Here is a 12,003-nt window from a genome sequence, read left to right as displayed (position 1 = left end):
TGCGGCACACGGCGAGTCGACATGTAAGGAAACGAAGGTGGTTTTAGAGAAGTTGATGCACAGCCCCGTAGCAAGGCCAAAGTCATCTAAGATCTGCTTAAGTTTTTGGGCAGCTATGGTTGATGCATGGGCGATGATCAGCGTGTCGTCGGCGTACTGAAGGATGGTGGGTGGCAAGTCTTCGTACATTGGGTGGCGCAGATCATTGGCGTGGTCAGAGGCAGCCGACCGGTATTTGTAGGCAAACTTCATAAGTAGACAGTTATTCTGAGCCGCTAAGTTTTTGATGCCTAGACCACCAAATTTTTTCGGTTTACAAACATTTTCCCAAGCAATCAAACATTTTGACCCTGTGCACGTCTCCTTGGCAGCCCAGAAGAAAGCCCGTCTAATCGCATCTAGGATTTTCAAAGTCTTTTTTGGCAACTTGAAGACGGACATGAAGTATGTCGCAAGGGAATCCAAAACGGAGGAGATGAGGACTAGTCTCGCAGCGCGGTTGAGCAGCTTGGCACACCAGCCTGGAAGCAGTGATCTATAGGAAGTAACAAGTGGTTGGAAAGCGGATGGTGGGAGCTTGTAGGGGGAGAGAGGCAGCCCAAGGTATGGTTGAGGGAAGCCGGAGATGGCGCATCCAAAGACATGAGAGATTGCTGCGGCACACGGCGAGTCGACATGTAAGGGAACGAAGGTGGTTTTAGAGAAGTTGATGCACAGCCCCGTAGCAAGGACAAAGTCATCTAAGATCTGCTTAAGTTTTTGTGCAGCTATCATTGATGCATGGGCGATGATCAGCGTGTCGTCGGTGTACTGAAGGATGGTGGGTGGCAAGTCTTCGTACACAGGGTGGCGCAGATCATTGGCGTGGTCAGAGGCAGCCGACAGGTGTTTGTAGGCAAACTTCATAAGTGGACAGTTATTCTCAGCCGCTAAGTTTTTGATGCCTAGACCACCAAATTTTTTCGGTTTACAAACATTTTCCCAAGCAATCAAACATTTTGACCCTGTGCACGTCTCCTCGGCAGCCCAGAAGAAAGCCCATCTAATCGCATCTAGGATTTTTAAAGTCTTTTTTGGCAACTTGAAGACGGACAGGAAGTATGTCGCAAGGGAATCCAAAACGGAGGAGATGAGGACTAGTCTCGCAGCGCGGTTGAGCAGCTTGGCACACCAGCCTGGAAGCAGTGATCTATCGGAAGTAACAAGTGGTTGGAAAGCGGATGGTGGGAGCTTTTAGGGGGAGAGAGGCAGCCCAAGGTATGGTTGAGGGAAGCCGGAGATGGCGCATCCAAAGACATGAGAGATTGCTGCGGCACACGGCGAGTCGACATGTAAGGGAACGAAGGTGGTTTTAGAGAAGTTGATGCACAGCCCCGTAGCAAGGCCAAAGTCATCTAAGATCTGCTTAAGTTTTTGGGCAGCTATGGTTGATGCATGGGCGATGATCAGCGTGTCGTCGGCGTACTGAAGGATGGTGGGTGGCAAGTCTTCGTACACAGGGTGGCGCAGATCATTGGCGTGGTCAGAGGCAGCCGACAGGTATTTGTAGGCAAACTTCATAAGTAGACAGTTATTCTGAGACGCTAAGTTTTTGATGCCTAGACCACCAAATTTTTTCGGTTTACAAACATTTTCCCAAGCAATCAAACATTTTGACCCTGTGCACGTCTCCTCGGCAGCCTAGAAGAAAGCCCGTCTAATCGGATCTAGGATTTTTAAAGTCTTTTTTGGCAACTTGAAGAAGGACAGGAAGTATGTCGCAAGGGAATCCAAAACGGAGGAGATGAGGACTAGTCTCGCAGCGCGGTTGAGCAACTTGGCACACCAGCCTGGAAGCAGTGATCTATAGGAAGTAACAAGTGGTTGGAAAGCGGATGGTGGGAGCTTGTAGGGGGAGAGAGGCAGCCCAAGGTATGGTTGAGGGAAGCCGGAGATGGCGCATCCAAAGACATGAGAGATTGCTGTGGCACACGGCGAGTCGACATGTAAGGGAACGAAGGTGGTTTTAGAGAAGTTGATGCACAACCCCGTAGCAAGGCCAAAGTCATCTAAGATCTGCTTAAGTTTTTGGGCAGCTATGATTGATGCATGGGCGATGATCAGCGTGTCGTCGGCGTACTGAAGGATGGTGGGTGGCAAGTCTTCGTACACAGGGTGGCGCAGATCATTGGCGTGCTCAGAGGCAGCCGACAGGTATTTGTAGGAAAACTTCATAAGTAGACAGTTATTCTGAGCCGCTAAGTTTTTGGTGCCTAGACCACCAATTTTTTTTGTTTACAAACATTTTTCCAAGCAATCAAACATTTTGACCCTGTGCAAGTCTCCTCGGCAGCCCAGAAGAAAGCCCGTCTAATCGCATCTAGGATTTTTAAAGTCTTTTTTGGCAACTTGAAGACGGACAGGAAGTATGTCGCAAGGGAATCCAAAACGGAGGAGATGAGGACTAGTCTTGCAGCGCGGTTGAGCAGCTTGGCACACCAGCCTGGAAGCAGTGATCTATCGGAAGTAACAAGTGGTTGGAAAGCGGATGGTGGGAGCTTTTAGGGGGAGAGAGGCAGCCCAAGGTATGGTTGAGGGAAGCCAGAGATGGCGCATCCAAAGACATGAGAGATTGCTGCGGCACACGGCGAGTCGACATGTAAGGGAACGAAGGTGGTTTTAGAGAAGTTGATGCATAGCCCCGTAGCAAGGCCAAAGTCATCTAAGATCTGCTTAAGTTTTTGGGCAGCTATGGTTGATGCATGGGCGATGATCAGCGTGTCGTCGGCGTACTGAAGGATGGTGGGTGGCAAGTCTTCGTACACAGGGTGGCGCAGATCATTGGCGTGGTCAGAGGCAGCCGACAGGTATTTGTAGGCAAACTTCATAAGTAGACAGTTATTCTGAGCCGCTAAGTTTTTGATGCCTAGACCACCAAATTTTTTCGGTTTACAAACATTTTCGCAAGCAATCAAACATTTTGACCCTGTGCACGTCTCCTCGGCAGCCCAGAAGAAAGCCCGTCTAATCGGATCTAGGATTTTTAAAGTCTTTTTTGGCAACTTGAAGAAGGACAAGAAGTATGTCGCAAGGGAATCCAAAACGGAGGAGATGAGGACTAGTCTCGCAGCGCGGTTGAGCAGCTTGGCACACCAGCCTGGAAGCAGTGATCTATAGGAAGTAACAAGTGGTTGGAAAGCGGATGGTGCGAGCTTGTAGGGGGAGAGAGGCAGCCCAAGGTATGGTTGAGGGAAGCCGGAGATGGCGCATCCAAAGACATGAGACATTGCTGCGGCACACGGCGAGTCGACATGTAAGGGAACGAAGGTGGTTTTAGAGAAGTTGATGCACAACCCCGTATCAAGGCCAAAGTCATCTAAGATCTGCTTTAGTTTTTGGGCAGCTATGGTTGATGTATGGGCGATGATCAGCGTGTCGTCAGCGTACTGAAGGATGGTGGGTGGCAAGTCTTCGTACACAGGGTGGCGCAGATCATTGGCGTGCTCAGAGGCAGCCGACAGGTATTTGTAGGCAAACTTCATAAGTAGACAGTTATTCTGAGCCGCTAAGTTTTTGGTGCCTAGACCACCAAATTTTTTCGTTTACAAACATTTTTCCAAGCAATCAAACATTTTGACCCTGTGCAAGTCTCCTCGGCAGCCCAGAAGAAAGCCCGTCTAATCGCATCTAGGATTTTTAAAGTCTTTTTTGGCAACTTGAAGACAGACAGGAAGTATGTCGCAAGGGAATCCAAAACGGAGGAGATGAGGACTAGTCTTGCAGCGCGGTTGAGCAGCTTGGCACACCAGCCTGGAAGCAGTGATCTATAGGAAGTAACAAGTGGTTGGAAAGCGGATGGTGGGAGCTTGTAGGGGGAGAGAGGCAGCCCAAGGTATGGTTGAGGGAAGCCGGAGATGGCGCATCCAAATACATGAGAGATTGCTGCGGCACACGGCAAGTCGACATGTAAGGGAACGAAGGTGGTTTTAGAGAAGTTGATGCACAGCCCCGTAGCAAGGCCAAAGTCATCTAAGATCTGCTTAAGTTTTTGGGCACCTATGGTTGATGCATGGGCGATGATCAGCGTGTCGTCGGCGTACTGAAGGATGGTGGGTGGCAAGTCTTTGTACACAGGGTGGCGCAGATCATTGGCGTGGTCAGAGGCAGCCGACCGGTATTTGTAGGCAAACTTCATAAGTAGACAGTTATTCTGAGCCGCTAAGTTTTTGATGCCTAGACCACCAAATTTTTTCGGTTTACAAACATTTTCTCAAGCAATCAAACATTTTGACCCTGTGCACGTCTCCTCGGCAGCCCAGAAGAAAGCCCGTCTAATCGCATCTAGGATTTTTAAAGTCTTTTTTGGCAACTTGAAGACGGACAGGAAGTATGTCGCAAGGGAATCCAAAACAGAGGAGATGAGGACTAGTCTCGCAGCGCGGTTGAGCAGCTTGGCACACCAGCCTGGAAGCAGTGATCTATAGGAAGTAACAAGTGGTTGGAAATTGGATGGTGGGAGCTTGTAGGGGGAGAGAGGCAGCCCAAGGTATGGTTGAGGGAAGCCGGAGACGGCGCATCCAAAGACATGAGAGATTGCTGCGGCACACGGCGAGTCGACATGTAAGGGAACGAAGGTGGTTTTAGAGAAGTTGATGCACAACCCCGTAGCAAGGCCAAAGTCATCTAAGATCTGCTTAAGTTTTTGGGCAGCTATGATTGATGCATGGGCGATGATCAGCGTGTCGTCGGCGTACTGAAGGATGGTGGGTGGCAAGTCTTCATACACAGGGTGGCGCAGATCATTGGCGTGGTCAGAGGAAGCCCAGGTATTTGTAGGCAAACTTCATAAGTAGACAATTATTCTGAGCCGCTAAGTTTTTGATGCCTAGACCACCAAATTTTTTCGGTTTACAAACATTTTCCCAAGCAATAAAACATTTTGACCCTGTGCACGTCTCCTCGGCAGCCCAGAAGAAAGCCCGTCTAATCGCATCTAGGATTTTTAAAGTCTTTTTTGGCAACTTGAAGACGGACAGGAAGTATGTCACAAGGGAATCCAAAACGAAGGAGATGAGGACTAGTCTCGCAGCGCGGTTGAGCAGCTTGGCACACCAGCCTGGAAGCAGTGATCTATAGGAAGTAACAAGTGGTTGGAAAGCGGATGGTGGGAGCTTGTAGGGGGAGAGAGGCAGCCCAAGGTATGGTTGAGGGAAGCCGGAGATGGCGCATCCAAAGACATGAGAGATTGCTGCGGCACACGGCGAGTCGACATGTAAGGGAATGAAGGTGGTTTTAGAGAAGTTGATGCACAACCCCGTATCAAGGCCAAAGTCATCTAAGATCTGCTTTAGTTTTTGGGCAGCTATGGTTGATGCATGGGCGATGATCAGCGTGTCGTCGGCGTACTGAAGGATGGTGGGTGGCAAGTCTTCGTACACAGGGTGGCGCAGATCATTGGCGTGCTCAGAGGCAGCCGACAGGTATTTGTAGGCAAACTTCATAAGTAGACAATTATTCTTTGCCGCTAAGTTTTTGGTGCCTAGACCACCAATTTTTTTTGTTTACAAACATTTTTCCAAGCAATCAAACATTTTGACCCTGTGCAAGTCTCCTCGGCAGCCCAGAAGAAAGCCCGTCTAATCGCATCTAGGATTTTTAAAGTCTTTTTTGGCAACTTGAAGACGGACAGGAAGTATGTCGCAAGGGAATCCAAAACGGAGGAGATGAGGACTAGTCTTGCAGCGCGGTTGAGCAGCTTGGCACACCAGCCTGGAAGAAGTGATCTATAGGAAGTAACAAGTGGTTGGAAAGCGGATGGTGGGAGCTTGTAGGGGGAGAGAGGCAGACCAAGGTATGGTTGAGGGAAGCCGGAGACGGCGCATCCAAATACATGAGAGATTGCTGCGGCACACGGCAAGTCGACATGTAAGGGAACGAAGGTGGTTTTAGAGAAGTTGATGCACAGCCCCGTAGCAAGGCCAAAGTCATCTAAGATCTGCTTAAGTTTTTGGGCAGCTATGGTTGATGCATGGGCGATGATCAGCGTGTCGTCGGCGTACTGAAGGATGGTGGGTGGCAAGTATTCGTACACAGGGTGGCGCAGATCATTGGCGTGGTCAGAGGCAGCCGACCGGTATTTGTAGGCAAACTTCATAAGTAGACAGTTATTCTGAGCCGCTAAGTTTTTGATGCCTAGACCACCAAATTTTTTCGGTTTACAAACATTTTCCCAAGCAATCAAACATTTTGACCCTGTGCACGTCTCCTCGGCAGCCCAGAAGAAAGCCCGTCTAATCGCATCTAGGATTTTTAAAGTCTTTTTTGGCAACTTGAAGACGGACAGGAAGTATGTCGCAAGGGAATCCAAAACAGAGGAGATGAGGACTAGTCTCGCAGCGCGGTTGAGCAGCTTGGCACACCAGCCTGGAAGCAGTGATCTATAGGAAGTAACAAGTGGTTGGAAATTGGATGGTGGGAGCTTGTAGGGGGAGAGAGGCAGCCCAAGGTATGGTTGAGGGAAGCCGGAGACGGGGCATCCAAAGACATGAGAGATTGCTGCGGCACACGGGGAGTCGACATGTAAGGGAACGAAGGTGGTTTTAGAGAAGTTGATGCACAACCCCGTAGCAAGGCCAAAGTCATCTAAGATCTGCTTATGCTTTTGGGCAGCTATGATTGATGCATGGGCGATGATCAGCGTGTCGTCGGCGTACTGAAGGATGGTGGGTGGCAAGTCTTCGTACACAGGGTGGCGCAGATCATTGGCGTGGTCAGAGGAAGCCGACAGGTATTTGTAGGCAAACTTCATAAGTAGACAATTATTCTGAGCCGCTAAGTTTTTGATGCCTAGACCATCAATTTTTTTCGGTTTACAAACATTTTCCCAAGAAATCAAACATTTTGACCCTGTGCACGTCTCCTCGGCAGCCCAGAAGAAAGCCCGTCTAATCGCATCTAGGATTTTTAAAGTCTTTTTTGGCAACTTGAAGACGGACAGGAAGTATGTCGCAAGGGAATCCAAAACGAAGGAGATGAGGACTAGTCTCGCAGCGCGGTTGAGCAGCTTGGCACACCAGCCTGGAAGCAGTGATCTATAGGAAGTAACAAGTGGTTGGAAAGCGGATGGTGGGAGCTTGTAGGGGGAGAGAGGCAGCCCAAGGTATGGTTGAGGGAAGCCGGAGATGGCGCATCCAAAGACATGAGAGATTGCTGCGGCACACGGCGAGTCGACATGTAAGGGAACGAAGGTGGTTTTAGAGAAGTTGATGCACAGCCCCGTAGCAAGGCCAAAGTCATCTAAGATCTGCTTTAGTTTTTGGGCAGCTATGGTTGATGCATGGGCGATGATCAGCGTGTCGTCGGCGTACTGAAGGATGGTGGGTGGCAAGTCTTCGTACACAGGGTGGCGCAGATCATTGGCGTGCTCAGAGGCAGCCGACAGGTATTTGTAGGCAAACTTCATAAGTAGACAGTTATTCTTTGCCGCTAAGTTTTTGGTGCCTAGACCACCAATTTTTTTCGTTTACAAACATTTTTCCAAGCAATCAAACATTTTGACCCTGTGCAAGTCTCCTCGGCAGCCCAGAAGAAAGCCCGTCTAATCGCATCTAGGATTTTTAAAGTCTTTTTTGGCAACTTGAAGACGGACAGGAAGTATGTCGCAAGGGAATCCAAAACGGAGGAGATGAGGACTAGTCTTGCAGCGCGGTTGAGCAGCTTGGCACACCAGCCTGGAAGCAGTGATCTATAGGAAGTAACAAGTGGTTGGAAAGCGGATGGTGGGAGCTTGTGGGGGGAGAGAGGCAGCCCAAGGTATGGTTGAGGGAAGCCGGAGACGGCGCATCCAAATACATGAGAGATTGCTGCGGCACACGGCAAGTCGACATGTAAGGGAACGAAGGTGGTTTTAGAGAAGTTGATGCACAGCCCCGTAGCAAGGCCAAAGTCATCTAAGATCTGCTTAAGTTTTTGGGCAGCTATGGTTGATGCATGGGCGATGATCAGCGTGTCGTCGGCGTACTGAAGGATGGTGGGTGGCAAGTATTCGTACACAGGGTGGCGCAGATCATTGGCGTGGTCAGAGGAAGCCGACCGGTATTTGTAGGCAAACTTCATAAGTAGACAGTTATTCTGAGCCGCTAAGTTTTTGATGCCTAGACCACCAAATTTTTTCGGTTTACAAACATTTTCCCAAGCAATCAAACATTTTGACCCTGTGCACGTCTCCTCGGCAGCCCAGAAGAAAGCCCGTCTAATCGCATCTAGGATTTTTAAAGTCTTTTTTGGCAACTTGAAGACGGACAGGAAGTATGTCGCAAGGGAATCCAAAACAGAGGAGATGAGGACTAGTCTCGCAGCGCGGTTGAGCAGCTTGGCACACCAGCCTGGAAGCAGTGATCTATAGGAAGTAACAAGTGGTTGGAAATTGGATGGTGGGAGCTTGTAGGGGGAGAGAGGCAGCCCAAGGTATGGTTGAGGGAAGCCAGAGACGGCGCATCCAAAGACATGAGAGATTGCTGCGGCACACGGCGAGTCGACATGTAAGGGAACGAAGGTGGTTTTAGAGAAGTTGATGCACAACCCCGTAGCAAGGCCAAAGTCATCTAAGATCTGTTTAAGTTTTTGGGCAGCTATGATTGATGCATGGGCGATGATCAGCGTGTCGTCGGCGTACTGAAGGATGGTGGGTGGCAAGTCTTCGTACACAGGGTGGCGCAGATCATTGGCGTGGTCAGAGGAAGCCGACAGGTATTTGTAGGCAAACTTCATAAGTAGACAATTATTCTGAGCCGCTAAGTTTTTGATGCCTAGACCACCAATTTTTTTCGGTTTACAAACATTTTCCCAAGCAATCAAACATTTTGACCCTGTGCACGTCTCCTTGGCAGCCCAGAAGAAAGCCCGTCTAATCGCATCTAGGATTTTTAAAGTCTTTTTTGGCAACTTGAAGACGGACAGGAAGTATGTCGCAAGGGAATCCAAAACGAAGGAGATGAGGACTAGTCTCGCAGCGCGGTTGAGCAGCTTGGCACACCAGCCTGGAAGCAGTGATCTATAGGAAGTAACAAGTGGTTGGAAAGCGGATGGTGGGAGCTTGTAGGGGGAGAGAGGCAGCCCAAGGTATGGTTGAGGGAAGCCGGAGATGGCGCATCCAAAGACATGAGAGATTGCTGCGGCACACGGCGAGTCGACATGTAAGGGAACGAAGGTGGTTTTAGAGAAGTTGATGCACAGCCCCGTAGCAAGGCCAAAGTCATCTAAGATCTGCTTTAGTTTTTGGGCAGCTATGGTTGATGCATGGGCGATGATCAGCGTGTCGTCGGCGTACTGAAGGATGGTGGGTGGCAAGTCTTCGTACACAGGGTGGCGCAGATCATTGGCGTGCTTAGAGGCAGCCGACAGGTATTTGTAGGCAAACTTCATAAGTAGACAGTTATTCTTTGCCGCTAAGTTTTTGGTGCCTAGACCACCAAATTTTTTCGTTTACAAACATTTTTCCAAGCAATCAAACATTTTGACCCTGTGCAAGTCTCCTCGGCAGCCCAGAAGAAAGCCCGTCTAATCGCATCTAGGATTTTTAAAGTCTTTTTTGGCAACTTGAAGACGGACAGGAAGTATGTCGCAAGGGAATCCAAAACGGAGGAGATGAGGACTAGTCTTGCAGCGCGGTTGAGCAGCTTGGCACACCAGCCTGGAAGCAGTGATCTATAGGAAGTAACAAGTGGTTGGAAAGCGGATGGTGCGAGCTTGTAGGGGGAGAGAGGCAGCCCAAGGTATGGTTGAGGGAAGCCGGAGACGGCGCATCCAAATACATGAGAGATTGCTGCGGCACACGGCAAGTCGACATGTAAGGGAACGAAGGTGGTTTTAGAGAAGTTGATGCACAACCCCGTAGCAAGGCCAAAGTCATCTAAGATCTGCTTAAGTTTTTGGGCAGCTATGGTTGATGCATGGGCGATGATCAGCGTGTCGTCGGCGTACTGAAGGATGGTGGGTGGCAAGTATTCGTACACAGGGTGGCGCAGATCATTGGCGTGGTCAGAGGCAGCCGACCGGTATTTGTAGGCAAACTTCATAAGTAGACAGTTATTCTGAGCCGCTAAGTTTTTGATGCCTAGACCACCAAATTTTTTCGGTTTACAAACATTTTCCCAAGCAATCAAACATTTTGACCCTGTGCACGTCTCCTCGGCAGCCCAGAAGAAAGCCCGTCTAATCGCATCTAGGATTTTTAAAGTCTTTTTTGGCAAATTGAAGACGGACAGGAAGTATGTCGCAAGGGAATCCAAAACAGAGGAGATGAGGACTAGTCTCGCAGCGCGGTTGAGCAGCTTGGCACAACAGCCTGGAAGCAGTGATCTATAGGAAGTAACAAGTGGTTGGAAAGCGGATGGTGGGAGCTTGTAGGGGGAGAGAGGCAGCCCAAGGTATGGTTGAGGGAAGCCGGAGACGGCGCATCCAAAGACATGAGAGATTGCTGCGGCACACGGCGAGTCGACATGTAAGGGAACGAAGGTGGTTTTAGAGAAGTTGATGCACAACCCCGTAGCAAGGCCAAAGTCATCTAAGATCTATTTAAGTTTTTGGGCAGCTATGATTGATGCATGGGCGATGATCAGCGTGTCGTCGGCGTACTGAAGGATGGTGGGTGGCAAGTCTTCGTACACAGGGTGGCGCAGATCATTGGCGTGGTCAGAGGAAGCCGACAGGTATTTGTAGGCAAACTTCATAAGTAGACAGTTATTCTGAGCCGCTAAGTTTTTGATGCCTAGACCACCAAATTTTTTCGGTTTACAAACATTTTCCCAAGCAACCAAACATTTTGACCCTGTGCACGTCTCCTCGGCAGCCCAGAAGAAAGCCCGTCTAATCGCATCTAGGATTTTTAAAGTCTTTTTTTGGCAACTTGAAGACGGACAGGAAGTATGTCGCAAGGGAATCCAAAACGAAGGAGATGAGGACTAGTCTCGCAGCGCGGTTGAGCAGCTTGGCACACCAGCCTGGAAGCAGTGATCTATAGGAAGTAACAAGTGGTTGGAAAGCGGATGGTGGGAGCTTGTAGGGGGAGAGAGGCAGCCCAAGGTATGGTTGAGGGAAGCCGGAGATGGCGCATCCAAAGACATGAGAGATTGCTGCGGCACACGGCGAGTCCACATGTAAGGGAACGAAGGTGGTTTTAGAGAAGTTGATGCACAGCCCTGTAGCAAGGCCAAAGTCATCTAAGATCTGCTTAAGTTTTTGGGCAGCTATGGTTGATGCATGGGCGATGATCAGCGTGTCGTCGGCGTACTGAAGGATGGTGGGTGGCAAGTCTTCGTACATAGGATGGCGCAGATCATTGGCGTGGTCAGAGGCAGCCGACCGGTATTTGTAGGCAAACTTCATAAGTAGACAGTTATTCTGAGCCGCTAAGTTTTTGATGCCTAGACCACCAAATTTTTTCGGTTTACAAACATTTTCCCAAGCAATCAAACATTTTGACCCTATGCACGTCTCCTCGGCAGCCCAGAAGAAAGCCCGTCTAATCGCATCTAGGATTTTTAAAGTCTTCTTTGGCAACTTGAAGACGGACATGAAGTATGTCGCAAGGGAATCCAAAACGGAGGAGATGAGGACTAGTCTCGCAGCGCGGTTGAGCAGCTTGGCACACCAGCCTGGAAGCAGTGATCTATAGGAAGTAACAAGTGGTTGGAAAGCAGATTGTGGGAGCTTGTAGGGGGAGAGAGGCAGCCCCAGGTATGGTTGAGGGAAGCCGGAGATGGCGCATCCAAAGACATGAGAGATTGCTGCGGCACACGGCGAGTCGACATGTAAGGGAACGAAGGTGGTTTTAGAGAAGTTGATGCACAGCCCCGTAGCAAGGCCAAAGTCATCTAAGATCTGCTTATGTTTTTGGGCAGCTATGATTGATGCATGGGCGATGATCAGCGTGTCGTCGGCGTACTGAAGGATGGTGGGTGGCAAGTCTTCGTACACAGGGTGGCGCAGATCATTGGCGTGGTCAGAGGAAGCCGACACGTATTT

The sequence above is a fragment of the Triticum dicoccoides genome, chromosome 4B, assembly GCF_002162155.2.
Source record: "Triticum dicoccoides isolate Atlit2015 ecotype Zavitan chromosome 4B, WEW_v2.0, whole genome shotgun sequence".
Classification (NCBI taxonomy): Eukaryota; Viridiplantae; Streptophyta; class Magnoliopsida; order Poales; family Poaceae; genus Triticum; species Triticum dicoccoides.
Note: the sequence above shows the minus strand (reverse complement) of the source record.